General features: G+C 37.5%; 1 protein-coding gene across 1 annotated transcript in view; it reads left to right on the top strand.

Moving 5' to 3' along the window:
* The window catches only part of LOC308196004 (uncharacterized protein), a 214890-nt gene that overhangs the window by 54063 nt on the left and 138919 nt on the right, over positions 1-21908 (top strand). The window contains exon 9 of the mRNA XM_080594358.1: positions 16573-16655. The gene's annotated coding sequence lies outside the window, so the exon portion shown is untranslated. The remainder of the gene's footprint in view (positions 1-16572; positions 16656-21908) is intronic.

The following is a 21908-nucleotide window of genomic DNA, read 5'->3' on the forward strand; positions in this document are numbered from 1 at the left end:
CTATGCATGCCGTAGGGTATTTCCCACTAATTTTCCTGAACGACATAGATCACTGGGTCCCCATCCTGCTATAGAGGAAGCAGAACTGTACGCAGATCATTTACAGAAGACGGTGACCTTCTACATGTCTCTTTAATTCACACCCCCACTACTTTTTCAAGAACCTAAATATCATCAGCTGCAGGTGCAGGTATTTCCAGGTGTTTTCAAATGTGAAAGGAAATGTTAGATTACAAAGGGGTCCTATCAGGATGAGAAGGAACAGCTGCCTTTCATTTTAAGATGTCTTGCTTTATCTGGTATCTGTATATGTTTATCCAAATAATCTAATATTGAAAAACAGAGAAGATTCTTTGTTCCAGGGCTTGACTCAGCACCTTTTCTTTATCACTCAAGTGCTTCCTTTGTTAGATTCAAGCCAGCATGGGATGTAAACTGTCCTAAGCTAGTGTAAATAGAACAACGCAGTAACTTTCATCAATTTGTGTGCAAAACTCACACAATTTGTATGCTCATAAAGCTGGAAAGATCAGCCCTGGAAAAACAAGAGAACAACGAAGAAGATGGTATTAGCCATTGAGTATGTCTACTGTACCTGTCTTGTGTGAGAAGGACAGAGGATAACTGTGTGTTACTGCTTCCCCTGAACAGGGACTCACAGAGCTGCTAGCTCTTACCATTTCAGCATAAATCTCGCACAGGAGTCTTGCCAGAAGCAGAAAGGAGCATATGAGGGGCTGGTACATGTGCAGTCCAGAGTCAGTTAGGGATCTGAAGTTGTCTGTGGGCTGTCTAGCAAAGACTACCACCACCTGACTGCAGTTTCCCAGAGGCTCATAACAGTCCTGCATGTCCTTAGTTCGGCCTGAGGCTACCCTCTCCTAGTCTCCCACCGGTGGTAGTTTTAGAGGTCTCAGATCTCTCTCCCCCCTCCCTCTCTCTCTCTAATCCCCCACCCCTGAAAGAGAATCTGGTGTTGGATATAGGAATTTGAAGTGGCCATTCTTTCAATTTCAGTGACTGACATGGCTGTCAAAATCTCTTATGAACTGTATGACCTACCTTGACTCAGACTGTGGCTGTGTATTTTAAGGGTCTAATGAGGAGCTGTTATGTTGCACTGCTAAAGATAGGAGCAATCTCACATTTAATACTGTGGGTTAAGCTAAATGACAGCATGTGCTGCCTGAAACTGTGATCCCGGTTTTGCTGCAGAGAGTGATCTTATTACTTTGCCTTTCATATTTTTAAAGAAAAAAAGAATAAAGGTGACATGAAATTCTGATAATTTAAATGATCTTACCCATTTATTCTCTCCTGATGTGCCATAGATTTTTCACTGATAATCTAGATTAGTAAAGCAAATTTAGGCATGCATGTCTCTTTATCACCATGTATGTTTTTCATGTATGTCTCTATTTATAAGGAGATTTCTGACAAAATTAAATGTAAGATTTTTTTATTAATATTATTTTTTAATCCGATTAATAGGAAAATCTTGTAGGTAGCACAAGAAGGATCCTTGGAACAAAAAATTCTTTCCTAAATAAGACAAAGTCAATATGGTTTACAAACTGACATGTTCAGATTTCAAAAGGCCAGGAGTGTATTTAACTTTATTTCTGTTGTAATGTCAAATGAATTTGTCATGTATTTTTCATTTGACTCAGAATTTCAGAGAAGACACGCTGATGTCAACAGCAGTCCTTTTTTCACCCTCAGAAGACAGGTCATGAGGCTATAATGTTACCATTTCATTTTTCATCGAACACTGGAACTCTTTTTGACAGCTTCATTTCCCTTCTTAAATATCCCTTTTGCTGGATTCAATTCTCAGTATAAATCATTACTCATAAACCTTGTATAATATCTTAGTCCCTTGCTGAAATGAGGCTGTAGGTATGATCTGGCTGGTAGAAGCCATAAGACCGGTTAGCACCAAGCTACTGTGATAAAAACACTCAGAAAGAAAGATAGTTTACACATTTAATGATGTTGCACAGACATGGGACATACAGAGCAGAGATTCTAATATTTTTCATACTCCAAATGTAAGGCCCTTTGACTGCCATAGGAAAACAGAAGAATGAAAAACATCCAGGACTGCACATACCACTCATTTGTGGTGATATTCAGAAGAATTCAAAGCACAATGCAGTCAGTTTGTCAGCAGAATTGATGTAATGTGATCACAAAATCCTCTGTCTAGCACAAGCAGCTGTCTGTGAGACAGAAGGGATTTCAGGAAGTGTAATGGACCAGACAAGGTCTCTCTACTTCTCAGCTTGCTGCTTGGCTCAGTATATACAATAATGTATCCATTAGATCAAAAATATAAGCAGACAGCTGTAAGAGGAGCTAGAGGCTGTGTTATCTCTCCAGAAAACCTACATCAGTCACTCCTCAGTCAAAATGCCAAGCTCATCTCCAGGAATGGATAAATTTAGATCTTTATCTTTTAGATGATATGTAAAACTAGTTTTGGCTCTGATTTTGCAAGATCATTTGACCTCACATGCCAGGCTAAATTCTCAGTGGAGTTGCCAAAAACCTGTCTTTCAGATTCCCTGTGCATCTGGTGAGAGATATGGCATATTTTTTGTTGTTGTTGTTTGTTTTTTCCTTTCCCAAACTTTTGTGTAGTGCTCCAGGTTGCTGGCTGAGAGCTGCTGTCTTTTTGCATCTCAGTAGCTGCATTCCAAGCTTGGGAGAAGCAATTTACATGGTCTGGTCTACCAATTGCACACAGTCCTCTCTTTAGGACTACATATGTAGTCAGGACTATATATGTAGTCAACAACTCTGAAAATAAACATGACTGACTACATGTAGGCACAGATGTAATGGAGAAATAAGGTGTTAGTTAGAGTGAACTTCCACCCTTGTTTTCAGCTGACATGATAAACCTTTCTGCTTTGCAAAATGGTGACTTAGGTCTGGAGCTCTGCAGGCAGGTTTCATTTTCCTCAAAATAGCACAGTTATTCCTCTGAGAACAGTTTAATGTTTTGCACCACCAAAGTTGGGAAGGCAGATTTTGTTTGTCTGCTATTCATGTAAATTGTAATATGACCCTTTTACTGGGAAAAAATTAACAAAGGTTAACTAACACTAACCCAGGTTAAAATCCTGGTACAGACATGGCATCTGTAGGTGTGGTCGCTTCTAGCTGACTTCTGAAATAGTGTTCAGTGAAAAAACAGGTGGCAAGGTACTAGTAGTGACACTGGAGCAGTACTAATATGATCAATTGGAGCTGGCCTCATTTTACATTTTCTGTCCTTTCTTCATAGCAAAGCTAGATTGAGATGTTTCAGCCCTTCCCGTCTGCTAGCTGCTCTGCACTCAGTTTGCTGCCCTTTCAGCTAGGCTGACAACAATGTTGGCAAAGCATGCTATAAAGTGGATAAGCAAAATGCTCTCAATCATAAATGCCTTCCACACCTCGCAACTTGTTTTATTTCTAAATTATAAAGGAATAGAGATGCTTTTCTAATCATAGAGCCACTGTTTGAGGAAGTATAGTTTGTGTAAGGAGCCCTGGTAATGCTGGTCCTTTAGGTTGTCCAAGATTATGGAGAATTTTGGAAAGCGGAGCCAAGATTTTGGTGATCATGCTGTTTTCTGTTGGGGAGGTGGAGATGTAGGTGACGTTGCTGTCTAGTATGGCTTGGGCTGCTGCTTTCTGCATTAACAGTACCTTCTGAATGGTGGCTCCTTTCCCAACTATAACAATTTGCTAATCACAATTAACTTATTCTTGTGACCTCTGACTTTGTGACTCTCATCCACAGATCAATGTTTTCAAGAAACCTTGGCCAATCTTTTATCAAAGTGTCATACAGTTCCCTGCATTAAATCCCCAGGTTATCCAAATGTAATCACAATCTTTGGAGCAGGACCATGGACCACCCCTACATGGTAACAGAGATAGAAAGCATCTGTAATGAGCAGTGAAGTGGTTTCCTTACTGCTGTCTTTAGATGCAGAAAAAAACATGTGGTGTTTTCTGTCTTTTGCAGAATCAGGCTAAATATTAAATAGCCTATAATATCAAGTTCCACTCAGTGTCTTCTCTTAAACTATACAGTCAAAAAATGAAACTATTGACACGGACCTCTTAAGGTAACATCCCAGCCTGCCATGCTTGCCCTCTTACTTTTTTACTCTTTTTTTTTTTTTTTCCATTGTACAGAATCTTTCTTTCTGTTTGCTTTCTCAGAGCTAGGTGCAGACCACAGGAACAAACACAGCCCAAGGCATTCTTGAAACATTTGTTTCTTTTAGATATTCTTGTAAATGAGCTTGCAAACAGGGATGTATGGGAAATTATTATTTTCGTGGTGGAAAAACGGAAGGTAAAACACAAAAGGCAAATGATGTCATTGTGAATATGAACATTAGCCCTAGAAACCAGATTTTAAAACTCCTCTATAATGAAGGAACAGAAAAAAACAGTAATTGTAGGCTTAGTCAAAACCAGCCAACGCTTCTACAGCTTTGTAAACTTGAGTGCTTACAAATGAGTTAAAGTACATGAAATAGTCATATTAAGTCTGCAGCGAATAAACCTACACAACAGATACATTTGAAAAAATCATCAACTGTTCCTGGGAAAACTGGGAAAGAAAAAGATCCACATTTTTCAAATAAATTGACATTAAGAATTAATTAAGAATTGCCTTCTTATTTCTCCTTCCTCAGCATAATGGTCTGCTAGCTTTTCTGATCTATAACTGTCCCTCATGCATTCTTCCTGAAGGTCTTCCCTCAGTGAGCAGTACAGCAAAATTTCTTCACAGTGGGTAAAAAAAAGCTTGTCCAGTTTAAGCCACCTGGGGAATATAGGTAGTCGGACTGTAGTTTTCTGATCCGGAATTTCTCCAGGATACCGGTGCTTTTTATCTCTCTTCTCACAACATGACAAAAGAAGGCATCCAAGAGCAGAGAAGAGAGAAACAAAGATACAAGATATTGTAGCCTTACCCCTGTACACAGTGAAGCAGTTGGTGTGATGTCACTGTTTTGTTGTGCTTTATTTTAGCTGTAGGTGGTTTAGAACATTAAGAGGTGAATATTTTTGTTTTATATATGTGTATCACAACTAGCTAAGAGAGGCCATGAGGAGTTAAATGGGCAGAGAAGGTGTCTGTACATTGAGCAGAGCATTTTGGCCTAAGTGAAATCACCTAACATTTCAGGTTGAAAGGATTAAAACAGCCAGTTCTCTGTGTTGTTGTTCTGGACAGTGTGTTCTGCAGGAAACATTGAGACAGGTGAGAGGGATGCTGATGAAGTAGGAGCTTCCAATGCAGAGCAGTGTTAGGTGCTGACCGCCTTACTGTGAAAGGGGTCTCAGAGGTAGTGTGCTGCTTGTGTAATCAGCCAGTGACCTTGTTAGAAGAACTTAATTGGCCTCAAACTTCAGGGATTGCTTTTCATTTTACTGCTTTGCTGACATATGATGTGTAGAAATCGTGAATATCATATTGTCATTACTTGGAGCTCAGGCAGCCTAACCAAGAGAACAGGCAACTTGATTCCTTATTGTCTTCCTCTAGCACTGTACAATACTGAAACTTACACCTACGCCGAGCCATATATTGTGTGTAGGAATAAGGATGTTTGTTGACATGCTGTATGCAGTTTGGAGTTTAAATTTAAAAGGGATGAGACAAAATCACACTGAAATTACAGAATGGTTGAGGTTGACCTCTGGAGGCCATCTGATCCAACCCCCCTGCTCAAGCAGGGACATCCAGAGCAGGTTGCTCAGGACCATGTCCAGATCTCCAAGGGTAAAGACTTTACAACCTGTCATTCTTCTGGATGGGACTAAAGCTGATCTAATTTGTGGGCATGTCTACATGCTTCACCTGGAACTTGGTGCAGTGATCCATATTAAAAAGTCTGGAACATCCACATCCTTTGCAACAAAACATTTTTTTGTGCTCAGAGTCAGCCATGTTAGTGAAACCTCCTTATGTCTGAACCAGCAAGACGAGGCTGTCAGCAAATCTAGTTAACTCAACGACAGTTTCACATGTTTCAATGTGAAACAGGACCTACAGGTCCAGGACTCGTACAGATGTTACTTAATATTTACTTACTGTGTAGGAACACTCTTTAATTTTGTAGGCATGTCTAGTCTTTACTGATGAGCTGCTGAGGATTCTATTGCATTTTGTGTGAAAGGGAGTTACCAGTTCTCTTGTCTTAATTTTAAACTTTTTAATTTATCACATACAAAGTAACATGCCCCTCACACCCTTTAGTCTTCCCAAAAAGAACTGTCATTGATATCCACATTTTTTAAGGAAGGGAATTGTAGTTTTGTGCATAGTTTGTTCTATTTTAGTGCCAGAGATAACATTTATCAGCAATGTCATTCATAAGATGCCTTAGTGGCTCTTGCCTGCAGTTCTCAATTCTGTCTTTTTGTCACAGGAACTACCAATTGGCATATTTCTGTTTTTACCTTACAGACTTATTGATGATACTATCAATCTTACTTAGGCAGGATGACAGCTCAAAATTAGACTTACTTGTTTGGCAGCTTCTTCAGCAAACTGATAGCTCCAAATCTTTGTCAAATGACCAGTGATCTGGATCCCAAAAGACAACGTTCAGGTTCTAGACCCAAAAGTCTTAAGTATCAGGCTATGAAAAAAACCCTTACGTGCAGGCAACACGTTGGGAAGCCTTTTTCTAAGAAGGCAACTACTATTTAAAGCCAGACATAACTATTAGACTAAACTGTACTGCCTCCCTTTAACACAACTGTTATCTGGCATTAGATTTTTCATGCTTGAATTATTAATATTAGTGTTTACTCATGTATCCAAGAGGTAGAAACAATCAGTTAGGACATAAGATATGTCTATCTGCCAATTCTTCTATATTGCATAGAGACCAATATTTAGTTCTAAGTAACTTAAGTAAAGCAACTCCAACCATTTTCTTACATGATTATTTCATGGCATTTAAAAGGCACTGGAGCTTTCTCCACAGTCTCTTAATAGCAAAGACAGAAAAAGCAAATAATATCTTTAAGTATTATTGAATTTGTAGGGCCCTGATTACACAAGGAAATTATTTAGCTTCAAACCACAACAACCTTCTCAATTGATTCTGGAGAACTTCAGCAGCATTTTCAGAAACATGCTTTCCAGACCATAAGTCACTTTTTATAGACCCATATTGTTTGCCAGATTCTTTCTTCCCCCTCCTACTGCTACACTTGAAAGCTTGTCGACAATAAAGAAATTCATTCTCACTAATCTGTAAAAGATGTTTATATTAGTAGTGTTTAAATTAACATATATGCAAGTAAACTGTACTTATGGATGCTATATATTTACCTAAAGAGTATTACCTAACAGAATTATAACTGAATTTATAACACTGTAAAATACATAACAATACCTACTTTTAGCAGTCAATCTCTAGATGATAGACCAACTGACAGAGTCCAGAGAACAGTGAGGCAGAGGTCGAGGAATGAGACAGGTCTGTGTAAACTAGAGGAGTAAAGACCAGAAAAAAAAGTGATAGAAAAGTTTCAGCTTTCATATACTTGAGAATATATATTCTTCAAGTATCTAGCAAGATGTTGCAAAGAAGTGTCTACCATGTCTTGAGATGAGGTTTAAATATTGGTTTAGATAAGACCTCTCTAACTGCAAAGATTAAAATCAGAATGGATTTCTTAAGGAGACAGCATAATTGAACATTGGACATCATTAGGAACATGTTGAACTAACTTGTATTGGGAATGGTTTGGGGATGGTTGACCCTTCAAAGAACAAAGAGACAAAATATCCTCCCAGTTTCCCTCCCTCCCTGAACATCCAGTTCTATTTTGAATGATCTTTTGATTTCTTTTACAGACATTTAAACATGAAGGACCTAATATTCATGAACAGTCAGTCTTCACTGGTTGTTAAGTGGGGGGTATTTCAATTTTGTGTGTTGACTGCTAAAGTAACTAGATCACTACAAATCTTACTGTGAATGTACCACAGTAGAAAGGTTTCTTATGCTGCTGCAATATATTCTGCTTACCATGGGGAAAGTGTTATGATGGGCTACCTATCTTTGCACCATTACAGCTGTACCCATGCTGGGAGTGAGAATATTGCCATTTAACTGACTGGTGTAGTTAAAACAATGTGTTCTTTGTGTGTTGAAACTTGAAGATTATTTTGGTACTGCCTATTTTATGTAGAGGGATGATAGTAGAGGATTATGTTTTTCGAATTCAGGGTAAAGCTGAAAAGAAATATGGGGCCTACCACAACAAGTGAAAAATATGAATTCCAGCTTTCAAGCAGCTCATGGAATAGTTGGTAGGGCTCATATTTTACCTTAGAAGTGAAAATAGAAACTATTTGTTGAACAGTTTTTAATAAAAATTGTTAGTAAAAAACATTCTTCTCTTCATTCTTTTGCAAATTCTATTCACTTAAAGTGGTAGGTAAAAGTCTGAGAGTGAATTGTTCAAGCAGATCTAACCTTAACTATGGAAAAACCTGTCTCTGTTTAAAAACAAAGACATAAAATTTTTGGAAGGAAAAGGGAAATAATACAGCTGCAAAAGAATTCAGTGCAGATTTTGTCTTGAGAACAGACTTATTAGCAGATAAATTTTAAAATAAAATTTTATTGGCAAATGTATTTGATTCCAAATGGAAGCTGATATTGAATTACCAGAAGGAAGTATCTGGCTTGGCTGTATCTGAATTCTCACATACTTAAACTGTGAATGGCAAACCAGAAGTCAGATGCTTCTGCCTCAGTACAATGTAAGTGAATACCACAGCATTAATCCCAGCTGTTGAATGTCCATTCAAAATTCCTGCTGGAATGGACCAAAACTGTATTGTTCCTTACTATGAGTGATTAACAACTAACATGGTGTTTCCAAAACATGTCTGAAGATAATTTCCTACTGTATTTAGTAAAGATTGAAAGAACTAAGGCCTACAGGCTACTGTGAATGGAGGCAAACTGTGATATTCAGAGGAAGAGATGGTACCACATGGTACCTGAGCCAGCGCTCATTTTAGTGGAGTATACTGTAGCTAAAGCTTGCCACCAGAAGTCACCTTTGACCTCAGTGGACAGGATCAAGTCTATGAAAGTCCATGTCTGAGAAAGAAAATCTAAGGCACTTTCTGCTCTTGACTAGATATAAGTAATGATCTCAGTGTAATCTTTCTTAGGAAAAAATATAGTGGTACGAAGGATCCAGCCTACCTGAGCAGATAGTGAAAATTGTTGACTTAACATCTCCTTTCACAAATCTATCAGAAAGATTAGTTGAAAATGTTATTGAGGGATGGGGAGCCCTCACAATGCAGGCAATGCGGAGATTTTAGGCTGAGAAGGAGGCGTTAGGGAGCATTTTTTGTGAGACTCGGTAGGTGGAATAATCTGGAACTGCTATTCCACCCCCCATTGATTATAGCGAGTGGCTAAGCTTCTGATGTGAGTATTTCAGCTAAGAAAAGGAAGTGAAATGGGATGAATCCAAGCCATTATGTTCAGCCAGATAGAATTCAGTGTGACCACAGGTGGCATAATTCGTTCTTTAATTTGCTAAACTATCATCGTTTGTTGTAGTTCTTAAGTACTACAGCAACAGGTTTAGAAAAATGACTTATATAGACAGATCTATTTAGTCACTGGTGAAAACATCTGGGGGAATAATTTGAAGTGAATAATTTATTGGATGATTTTTGCCTTTTTCTCTGCTCTGAATTATCCATGAACACAACATTGTTCTGGAAGATGGTAATGACTGTCATAGTATGGGCCTTTGATTTATTCACAGTTACAGACCTGGTTAAAGCTGAAAAATGTGCTAGGCAGCTTTCTTTCAGGATCGTTGGAGGATCAGTTAAACTGCTTAAGTAGAGATAGAGTAAAACTCTGGAAGGCACCATCCGAAGTAGCAAGCAAATGTCCAAACTTGGGCGGTATGTAATGTTTGACAAATACTATGGAAAAAAAATATAGTAAGAAAGGAATGTACTAGAAGTTAAAGGCAAAGAAGAGTGGGCCCTTGTGAAGGAATAGAAGTAATTTCTGCCCAATTTATTAGTTGGTAGGCTTTGAAGTTGTGATAAATAAGACTGTGCTATTTCTTTTTACCTTTAGTTTGGAAGTGTAAGAATGTTGTAAAGTAACAGGTCTGTACTGAACAATATTTTGACTGTCTTCTGTTTTTTTCATGTGAATAGGAATGACTTAGCAGAATTACAAAATCCAGTGCTTGGAACCAGCAGAACAATATTTTCTCAGACACAGATTTCTAGTAATTTGTTGTTCTTAAGTTTTTGAGGAGAATTAAACTGCTCGAAGATCAGTTTTCCATTTAAATATTTCCATTTAAATATTTGGTGAATTATTTGGCAAGCTGTTTTCAGAGGTCAGATTGTTTTTTATTTTGTCTGTGGTATTAATGATTTTAGAAATTGTTTGCTGGTGCAAGCACTCAGAATTTTTTATTCTGATTTGCATTCTGTAAACATTTATATCCATTTAAAATTCTCTATTTACATGAATATTTCTTGCAGTAAACTCATTTCCTAGAATGTTTGCAGGAGGCAAATGCAACAGGGTCATGAAAAGTATACAGACAAGTTTACTTAAAAATGAAAACAAATACAGAACATGCCTGGCCTTGTTTTCCCTGTGCTGATGAAGTTGCTAAATGAGAAAAGTACTAATAGTGATCAATGAAGTAATTGCTAGATCCATCCTGCTCATTGTGATGTACTGATGTTTATCTGAATTATCACTGACCTTTGTTTATGGCCTTTCTGCCAGTTTCCAGTACACATGGAAGTGCTTCTAATCCAGAGCAATTGAAATTAATCTTTCTTGCAAGATTTCTTGAGCCACTGAAACAAAAGCTGGCCTTTTATGATCTTGAGAATATATTGCAATATATCTATTACATTCCTCTCATCTGTTAATTTCAGCTAATTTAGATAATTGTCTACTTCATGTGTTGTGATTTGAAAAATGTAAATATCTACACAGAGCACTGTTTTATGGGGTCAGACCCATTACATTTTTGCAATGCTGTGACTCAGACAAATAAATATTTTTAAGAATAATTTCATATATATGTGCATTATATGTGCATATATGTGCATTTTACCTGTGAAAACAGCTGTCAAAGCAATCAAACAAAACCCAAACAAAAACAACAAAAAAGAGATTTAGTCCTTTAGTTCATCCTTAATCTGATAAAGAAAACAAGAACTGAGAAATGACCTGGAAGTGTTTCTGAAGCACATGATAATTGTTAGTGTGGGAATTAATGAAACAGCTAATTAAGAGTAGTAGGAAGAGAAGTAGGAAAGGTTTACGCTGCTCAGAAAATTCATTCACACAAGCCCATGTGGTCTACATGGCCCCAAACATGGGTTTTTCTCATTGTCATAATGATTTAGTTCTTTAGGTTTTTTTTTTGTTTGTTTGTTTGTTTGTTTGTTGGCATTTATCAACTGCCTCTTTGGTCAGCTTTCTCCATGAGCAACTTTCTGTCTCACACACTTTATGTTCACTCTTGGAAAATTGGTCTTCTCTCTTTTCATTGTTTCTCCAACTCAGAAGAAAATCCATCCGTTGTATAAAACTTTATTTTGCTTTGTTGTGTCTTAAAGAAGAATAAAAGCTGCAGTACTCACTGAAAGTGCTTTTACTGTTGCAGAAAATTATCATAGTTACTCCCTTATCCTCTGGAAAACAAACACAAAAACATAAATAAAAAACAAAAACATCACAAAGCTCTTTTTGAGAATGCTTTTGAGCCAGTGAGTTCACCCTCATTTACTATTTCACTTTCTTTCATATTTCTTAGCAAAAAGCTTAAATGTCTCCATGTGGTTCAATGTGTGTAATTTGCTTTATTTTTTGTTCTTTTTAGAAAGTTGGATATAGGTATAAACATAGTCTCTGGATAGTCCTGTTGCCAGCTTTTTTGGCTCCGTGTGTGCCTGGCCAGTTCCTACATGGCTCTCCTTCACAGCTTATGTCAAGATGGCTGATTTTAAAATGGTCAACATGCAGCATGTGCTCAGAATGTTTGAAATGGCTTCTTTCTGCAACAAACATCTATTTAACAGGAACTTAAAAAACTCTTCTGCTTGTAAATGTAATTTTCTATGCCGGAGCCTGGCTTATGCCCTGGATTAAAAATGTGCTTTTCTGATACTGGATCTCATAGATTTTGATTCAATTGACTTGTGGCATGTAGGCTGTCCATTTTTATTCAGAGTAGATTCACCATTGCCCAGTTCCTCCAACCTGTATTCTCTGAAGAAAAGCATCCTGTCTCCTCTTCTTCCCACTCAGTTCATCTCTGAAGCATACCTTCCTTCAGTTTAGTCCATCTTCTTATGATAGTAATGTCTATTTTTACTGAACAAAAAGACCAGGTCCGATTAGCAACAAAATTTGGTTGTGAATATAAATTTAACACCAATCTTAAAGCTCATCTTTTTTTTTTTTTTCATTTGTCTGTTTCTTTCTTCTTTCAGGCCCTGTTCATTCTTAAATATGTTTTTTTTAATTTTTTAATTTTTTTTTTTTTTCAATTGTACGAGCCTAGACCAGCCTCTTCCCATAAAAGCCATGGAAAAGTTTTATACAGTCAGGTCAACAGCAATCTTTCACTTTTTCTCTTTGAGCTGAAATCCTGCAGGCTAGATGTTGATTAACATATTTTGTTCTCATTTAAAATGCTTTGGCAGAGGATTTTACATCAGTCTTTTTCCACAAAGGAGTTCAAAAATATGCAGAGAAGCAGCCAGACATTTCAAAAAGAACAAAACCGTTAGTGCATTGAGAAGTGTCCCTGCTACATATTTTTAAGGCACCATGCATACATTTTTTTAAGTCCAATAACAGCAGCTTCATACTGCTACCTATCCAGAAAGGAAAATTTACATACAATCAAGAAAATAAAACAGGTAGCTTCCACTTTACTGAACAGGACATCTGAATCAGTCCCTGATATAAGTTTAGGTCTGATCTGTTCCCATTTGGCTCCTTTCCCAGCCTTCAGGACTCACAACAGCAGGCTTTATTTTCCAGATTACATCTCATACTGAATAGACTCATATGTTTATTCTCCCATTTGATCGAAGAGAAAGCAATGTTAGTCACATGTCTGCTCAGCTGGAAAAGAAGAAAAGGAAAGATTTACAGGAAGTCTGAAATTGTTCATTGTAAAGGCAATGGATTTCCCAAATTTGCTACTTTCTTCACCTCCAGCAAATAAGTTTGTTTAGGTTGCTTTTGTTTCCCTAACTAAGAAACTTAAGAAAGCATGGGCCATCTCTCTCACTCATCCTGTAGGTATTGGCATCTGATTTTCTTCATTATCTCCTATGTTACAGTGCATGGTTGATCCAACTGAAATCCTTGCTCACTGGCTTCCCAGTGTGTTGTGTGGAACTATAATTAATTTGTTGGGGGAACCAGACTGAGAACTGCGAAGTTCCTCATGTGAACCTTTATTAGTATCATCACTCACACGTTGTAATGAAGCAAAAATGAATCTTCTTGGAAATTGTTCCCAGTGAGATCACAATTATTAAATACCATCATTGCTTATAATAATTAAACTTTTATTATCTGTCAATTTTGTCTCCCCTGAGATCCCATTGTTTGTCAGCCAAAAGCTGGGGGGGGGGGGGGGGGGGTGATAGACAAGCACTGGAGACATGGATGCCTTGAAAGATGCCATGAAAGTTGGTCCCTTTGTGATATGGATATTTTTATTCAAACAATGTTGTGTGTAATGAAATGGGACACCTTAAATGAACTCATGCACTCAGTTTAACAAAGCAGCCTAACATGGACCTTAATCAGAGGTGAAGAAAGACCCTGGAACCTGGAAGGGAAAGAAAGTCTTAGAGGAACCAAAGGTAACAGGATTGTCCTAGTAACTCAGCAAGGATCCATGTTTAGCTTTTGGTTGGACTAGTAAAAAAGATTGCCATATGGTAATTGCCATATTCAAGAAATAATCTTTTGCAGAGTCCCAAGATTAGAACAGCAATGGATTCTGTCATGAAAGTTAAGTTGTGTGGACATTAGAAGAGGAGTATGGTTTAAGAGGAACCAGAGGAAGTTGCATTACAAACCCAGCATTTGCGGGTGCAGGTTATAATTGATAAAGTGGTTAGGAATTCCAGGTTTTGTGCAGCCAGCAAATCTGTAGAAGAACACTGAAGTGCACTGTTAAGTCTATGGGAAATGTACATTGTCTGCTTACATTAGAGCAAAACCTATGTTTGCTGAAACCAGGAAATGACTCATGATTTCAATCTCACTTAACCATACACTGTTGAACTAAAACAGCTGAGTAAGTTTTTCAGACAAAAGCATCAAAATGTTGCTTTTGTAACTCTGAAGCAAAACTAAGGTTTCTGAAATCTGAACATATTGAGGTTGATAGCACTGAAATAGACACATTAAAATAACATTGAAAATGTATCAGGATGGAATTACAAACTCTTCTGCTTCTATTCTGTGTGCCAAAATACAAGGCTAACAAAATAAATAAAAAACTAGGAATAAATCTATTAAAGAGAAAAACAAGCACTGATTTCATCTGTTTTCATGGCTAACCTGAAAAATATAAATACCTGGCCAACATTGTTAAACGAGGTTTCAAACTTTTTTTTTCTTTCTTTTTTGTTATTCATTAGTTACGTTATTGTAAAATTCATGTCCTGAGTTTCTCTGTGTGGCCTTGTACAGATCTATCTGAAAATGAAGATTTTTGCCTCCCAACAGTTAAAGATCATAGATGATGCCTCTTCATTTTATATAAATGAATTCAGTTTCAGTGGAATTCCATGCAAAACTATATTTACAGGGGAAAATCTGAAGAATCAGGACTTAATTTAAGAAAAAACATGGGGAGTGGCTATGAAAACCTAGGTTCCCTAACACAGCTGTTAGCTGTGCACAGTAGAAAACTGTAGGTTCTGTTGGAGAACAAAATATTATTACAGGAAAAAAAAAAAAGAAAAAAAAAGATAATAGTTTTCATGATTTATACTTTCCTTTTGGGATTTAACCTGTAGTTCTCTCCTACACATCTAAGATCACTAAATTAATAAGTCAAGTATTTCATTCTAAGGCTTGTTGAATTGTTCTGCTGGGAAAGGAAAGGTACCCCTAGAGCATCAGTTTGGCCCTGGACTAGGTGTTGAAGAGCACTTACATGTAACTTGCATCCAAAATGATCAAGGTGGTGTGAGGCAGCTGTACTTACAACGTTTTTGTATTTAGTTAGACACAAGAGGAAAGTGGTATCCTGCTTGAGTCTGGGGGGTTGCAGATAAAAAGGAGGCAGTGGCATTTTTAGTGTCTTTGAGCTTGTGATTACTGAACTACTGGTGTAGCTGGGTGTCAGCAGTTTAGTTTTCCTTTATGTTCTTCCTGTCTCATACTCTGATCATTTACAAAAAATGGAAGCAGCTCCTTATCTCAAGAGCTTCCATTTTTCGAAAGAGACAGCAGACCCTGAGCCTAGGTAAGGCTTTGCAGTTAGAGCAAAACCTCTGAAGAAGGAAACCTCTCTTGGTGTGTGACATCCTCTGTGACGAACTTTTCTCTATACATTGTGATTTCACACACATCTCAAAGAAACATGTACAATAGTTCAGGTCCCTGCCAACACAGTTCTATTCCTTGTGGGATGGTTTCCACTATTTTGTCTTCTCTAGTTTGAAATTAGTACTTTCCTGGAAACTGTTCACCAGTGGAACAGAAACTATTTTGGGAACTTTAGCCTGATACCTAAATGAACCTAACATCTGTCCTTTCAGGGGATTTGATGAAGGACATGGACACTTCACTTACCCTGTAAAGGCTGTTTTAGGTATACTATTTCAAATTTGGGCTTATTCAGCTCTGTTGCCCCTGGGATATTCTTATATCTTATAAATACTACAGGCAGTAGTTTTATGGCACTTGAAAGTCTTGCTTCTTTTTTTTGTACAAAACCTCTTCAGTTTGACAAACCAAGCAGCCTGTGATATATAGTACATGCCTAAGCCTAACTAGAATTGACAAACAAGCCACAGTTCTAGCTTTCATCTCGATTTCAGATCTTTTCTGGTTGGGGAATCAGGTTGCTGTTCACTTTTTGTGCTGAGCACACTTTGTCACTGTGCACACTTTGAATAACTGTGGGATCTGGTCCATGGCCCTTTCAGAGCATTGTTTCTTACTACAGCAAACATGTCTCTGACATCTCTCACCATCAGCTTTAGACTGCTTTGGATACATGTATGCTTTATCTTTGCTACTTAATCCATATGAATAATTAAACATTTTAGTTGGAATAAAGTTCTAGATGTTGCATTCTGTGTGTAGATAGACACTTTTCTAACATCCTGAAAAATCATTTGAGTGAGAGCAAGAAGGGCAAAATTTGAGGTTCTCTCTCTGCTCTGTTGTATATTACGTTGAGATTACTTTTGGTCATGATGCTGGATCTTTATTCTCAGGTATTTAGCTCTTCCTTTTTACTGTGCAGAACTGAAATTGTGGTGCACAGGATCTTACTGAAGCCAGCACCATCTTGCAGCTGATCTCCATACCTTATCAATTTCAAACAGGGTAAGTCCATCGTCATTGAGTTGTGATGCCATGTAGAACATCAGACATAATCTTTTATCTAACTAGATGAAATAGAGGGATGAACAGCAGTAGAAGAGGAAGTCTCTGTAATTCAGGTTACTAAATTCAGTTCAGCTCAGAGCTGGTCCTAAGGAATATGAAATTCAGCTGTTTGTATATTTTGACAAATCTGTCTGTAATGCTGCTAAAACACTGACTCACTCACCATTACCACAGTGACTTAAATACTGCCTTAATAGCTAGAGAAACCATAATCAGAACATATAGCAACAGAGTTTTCCTCTCATGTTTGAAGCATATGTTTTAAAGTAGCTTGGACTACCTAGGAGCTCTGTTCTCCTTTGTGTATCAATAAAGAACCACCACAGTGCTGTCAGTAGAGCCATTTTAATCAACACAAATTTTTGTTTAAAAAGAAAAGTATACTTCTAAATGAGAAGTGATGGGAAGACAAGAAGAAAAATTGTCTCTAGTTTCTTTCCCAAAAGGCAGATAATATGGTAAGACTACTGCAATTTCAGCCTGATTCTTGCAACACTAGGAAAAAAAGATAAAAAAGAAAGAAAAAAATACCAAAAAAACAAAATTCCCCGAGATCATTAAATGACTTTTTAAAGCTATTAGAGAGGCATCATTTAGCTTCATTCTCTGCTCATGGTGAAAACTCAGTTCAAGGCTGATTTAATGCAGGAGACAAGACATATGGTGAAACATATTGAAACAAATGCATATAATTATTTTGTTATTAACTTTTACAGTTATATAGTTAAAAGAAAGAAACAAAAAGCCAAAATAAAAAGAACTAGATAATTAATAAAACAGAACTCAAATGAACTTCCAGAGGTGCATTTTCACAGCTCAGGCTAAATCTTTGAGGTAAACAAACAGCAGGAAGAAGATGAGAGCTGAAAAGTGTGTGCAGCTTTATTTCTAGATGTGGGGAACTTATTGGAAAACACAGAAGCATTTGAAGTTAATTAAAATAATTAATAACATAATTAATGTTATTTTGAATGTGTCTATAACTAAACATTAATTATCTTGTAGCCACTGGAACAACATAATGATAGCATCATTCTTACTGATCAGTGTAATACTGTATTCCTTTGGTAGAATTTGCATGCTGTCAAATGAAGATAAATGGGGTACCAAACTATATATTTGCTCAACTAAAAACAAGCCTGTGCTACATGATTTGAGAGGTCTTGAGAACAAAACCTCCCGGTGAAGAAGTTCAGTTGCTAGCTTTGTGTTCATTAATTCAAGCTGGCAAATGACATGCGGTAAGTGAGAAAGGGAATGAGAACAATAACAGAAAGAAATAATGATATAGGACTGACTACTTTTTATAGTCCTAAGAGGGTCTTAAGTCCCTGATATAAGATAAGGAAAAAGGAATCCTCAAGACTGGAACTACTGGTTTCATAGTTTTCTGTCTCAGAAATTCTTTCGAAACTTTCTTTGGAAAGATAGCGAATTGGTATGAAAAAGTTACAAGTCTTTAGCATTCAGCTTCTTTCATGGAGGATCTCAAAATTAGGGTAAGCCTCACATTCACAGAGCCCGAGCATTTGTAACTGCAACAAAGGACCTTTCCAGAAATAGGACTTCCAAACTTTAAAATGTCTCTCCCAGGATCCAGCACACTTAGAGAGGACCATGCAAATGCCAGGCATGCATCAGCTTTGTTTCTGGCCTTATTTCCCAGGTGAACCCTATTATGGTAAATACCTCAGCCTTGTACAGCACAAGCTCTCTGGCAGTCGACCTCATAACTATCTTCTATACTCTCCCTTGGAGGAAAAAGACTTCTGCTACTGATGGGAGACTGAACTGTGGCTTGTCTTCATATGGCTTAACTGTGACATTCCCGAAAGAATTCAAAATGGATGTCAGTCTCTTTCCCTTTAAAACACCAAGCCTATCTCCATGATCCAGCTCCCACTACAAGCCTATTTTGTACAGCTACTGGAGTCAGGAAGCTGTGAGGGGCTTATATTTATCAATTCTGTGAAGAACTGTGAAAGTCTCAGGCTATATCAGTTAACTTGGGAATATAGCAGAGGTTTCACATGTTACAATAGAGAGAAACACAAATATCATTAAGCAGTCAAAAAACTGAAAGCATTAGCCTTGAAATAAGACCAGACTCCTGGGACTTGGTACATTTACAGAAGCCTGTGACATGGCATTACCTGTCATTTGTAGATATAGAATCTGATAATTTATAATTTATTTATTTTCTTAGTTATTTATTTATTTTGGTGTCTGTGTGTAAATAACTAACTAAATAAACAAAAAGCTGAATGGATCTAGCATGAGTAAATGTGTTTCTGTAAGAAATGTGGGAACTATAACCCTTTCTGTCCATATATATCTATGCAAATGAGTTATTTATCAAGTGGTTTGGAAATTTAAAATGTCTTTATGCTTTAATTTGTAGCATTTTAATTCCTACTGATTTTTCTTTTGCCAGCTGCTCCTTGGGCTTGTCCCTCATTCCTCTTGTTCTCTCATCCAGCTGGCAGCAGCTGTAGGTAGCAAAGTGACAAGAAAAACTGTTGCTCCAGAGCTTTATCCATGACTCAGGAGAAATATATGCATCACTCAGATGTTGACTACATTTTGTGACTTATGTACTCCCTCTCCTCCATGGGATGCATTTAGGATCCCATTGGAAGCAATTAGATATGAAATATCAACATATATTTATTAAACAGGCACTGTTTTCATTGTTCCCTCATGTGTGATTTAGCAGCACTACAAAGTCAAGTCTTGGTGTAATGTATATCCTCTCATTGTTCAAACAAAAGGAAAATAAACACAAGCAGTAGGTACAGATTGTATATTGCTGCTGAGCTCCTCTGTCAGTGGCAAGCTAATGAGAGAAAGTGTGATAGTCTGACAGGAGGTATTGCTTTTGATTGTATATGAAGTGGATTCTTGGATTTATTTATTTATTTTTTAACTCCAGCTAGCTATCTTTAGGGAGAATATGCAGACCTGACCATCTGAGAAATTGTCACATGGAGAGTTCCCACCCTGTACATCAAGCTGCCTAGTTTCTCTATAGCTTCTCTGCCAAACGTCAGCCCAGCCTGTCAGTCACAGCTTCTGAGGGTAATGATGAGCACAGACTGGAACTGATAGTTCAGCTGGAGATGGAGATGGATTTGATGCTTTCTTGTGTATTTGCAAAGTGGCACAAAACTTTGTTCTACACTGTGGGCCACAGCAAACAAGGTGGTGAGGCATGTGCAGAAATTCAAATGCAAAGCCACAGATATAAATGGAGAAAACTCAATATTGAAACATATTCTGTTATCATAGACATTAACAAACATTGCACTCTTTCCCTAATAATGCAGCTGAATAATGATTTGGAAGAAGCCTGCTTGTAGGAGAAGCTGGATCTTATTGAAAATGCATACATACATATATGTATATGTATGTATGTATACCTATAGTCAGATAATAAGAGGTTACTGTGATGGCAATATTTGGAGGACTGAAAAATCTGGCCGATTATAAAGGTTAAAACTGATATTTCCTAAATTTTATCACTAAAATCACATTGTGCTAATAGTTAAATCTCACACAATATTGATCATCCTATGTATAGAAAACTGTTAACAATGATCTTCCAAATTAGCTATAACTACACAATGCCACGGAGCTGATGCTGTACAGTTACCATTGACAGCTGTGGTCCTTGGTGGCTCGTGGCTGCCGAGGAAGGTGATCAGCTCAGTGTGATTGTCTACAGGTCAAGTTGAAACTCAAGTGGACTTGTCTTCTTTCATCTCCTTGTTTTTTCCTTGCTTGATGTTTTAATGTTGTCCCCTCCAAAATAAAGGGTTCTCCTCTGCTCTTGTTACTGTTTATATTGTTTTCTTTGGTCCTGCCTGTCATCCTTCTTGTGTATTCTGGAGGATTTGCAGTCTCTTGTACTTACCTTATCCTGTCTGGCAACTTTTTGTTTCTTGGATGGTTTCTAGTGCAATTACACCCATGCTTGTCCCTTTGGTGATCCCATTGCTTGCATGCTTACGTAAAAAGCTTATTTATTGTGTCTGATATTGCCATCACATTGTTATAAAATACTTGCATACTATTGATAGTTACACTATTTACGTCATTTGTATTTGGGTTCAAAGTGAGTAAATATTAATTAAATCCTGATTAATACATTTTGAATTCACAGGTTTACATATTTCTATTTTGGTTACAGTATGGCTTAGACTTGGTTTCCTTTGGACATTCTTTGTTTTCATACCAGTATATCTCTGCTGAGTTTGGTTATGTGTGATTTTTCCATGGCTCAGATCTTTTACCTATAGAATTAAACAATGCTTTTAGTTTAGAAGTGTCTCGGTTTCCATTGGCAGATCTGTTAATGTTGGGTTTGCCTATTGTGGAGAGAAGATACATTTAAACTCTCTCCATTTGCCTATTCATACTTATGGTTGGAGCAGATGCTAATATTGCCAGTTGGCTAAACATACCCTCTGGCATTCAGATCCTACCACATTGCTGCAGCTCTCATTGGTCTATATTTTTTTAGTGACTCGGTCCACGTTAAAGATGCCACTTACTTTTATGGAAGTAACCTTAATTCCTGGTTTCTGCTGGGCTATAGTTCATTCTCTTTCCAGTAGCTGGTATGGTGCTGTGTTTTGGTTTTAGGATGAAAATAATATCGATAACACAAAGATGTTTTAGGTGTTTCAGAGCAGTGACTAAGCAAAGGACTTTCATACTTATGCTGCCCTGCCAGTGAGGAGGCTAGGGGTGCACAAGGAACCGCGAGGGGACAGAACCAGGACAGCTGACCCAGACTGACCGTAGGGATATCCCATACCATATGGTGTTGTGGTGAACAATAAACTGGAAGAGTTGGCTGGGGAGAAGAGTGGGTGGAAGAGTGTTGCTGCTGCTTGGGGACTTGCTGGGCATTGTTCAGCAGGTGGGAAGCAGTTGCATTGTGCATCACTTGCTTTGTATATTCTTCGCTTGGATCATGTGATAAAAGTGATTCTGTGATCATCATTATTGTTATTAGTATCTTCCCTTCCTCTTCAGTCCTATTAAACTGTCTTTATCTCAACCACTGAATTCTTTGTTCTTTTTATTTTTTTAATCCTTTTGTTTGTTTGTTTGTTTGTTTGTTTCCATCTCACTGTATGTGTGGAGGGTGTGGGGTGTGTGTGTGAGAAGTGTGTGAACTGTGTG

This window comes from Anser brachyrhynchus (genome assembly GCF_964034855.1).
Source record: "Anser brachyrhynchus genome assembly, chromosome: 5".
NCBI classification, from domain to species: Eukaryota; Metazoa; Chordata; class Aves; order Anseriformes; family Anatidae; genus Anser; species Anser brachyrhynchus.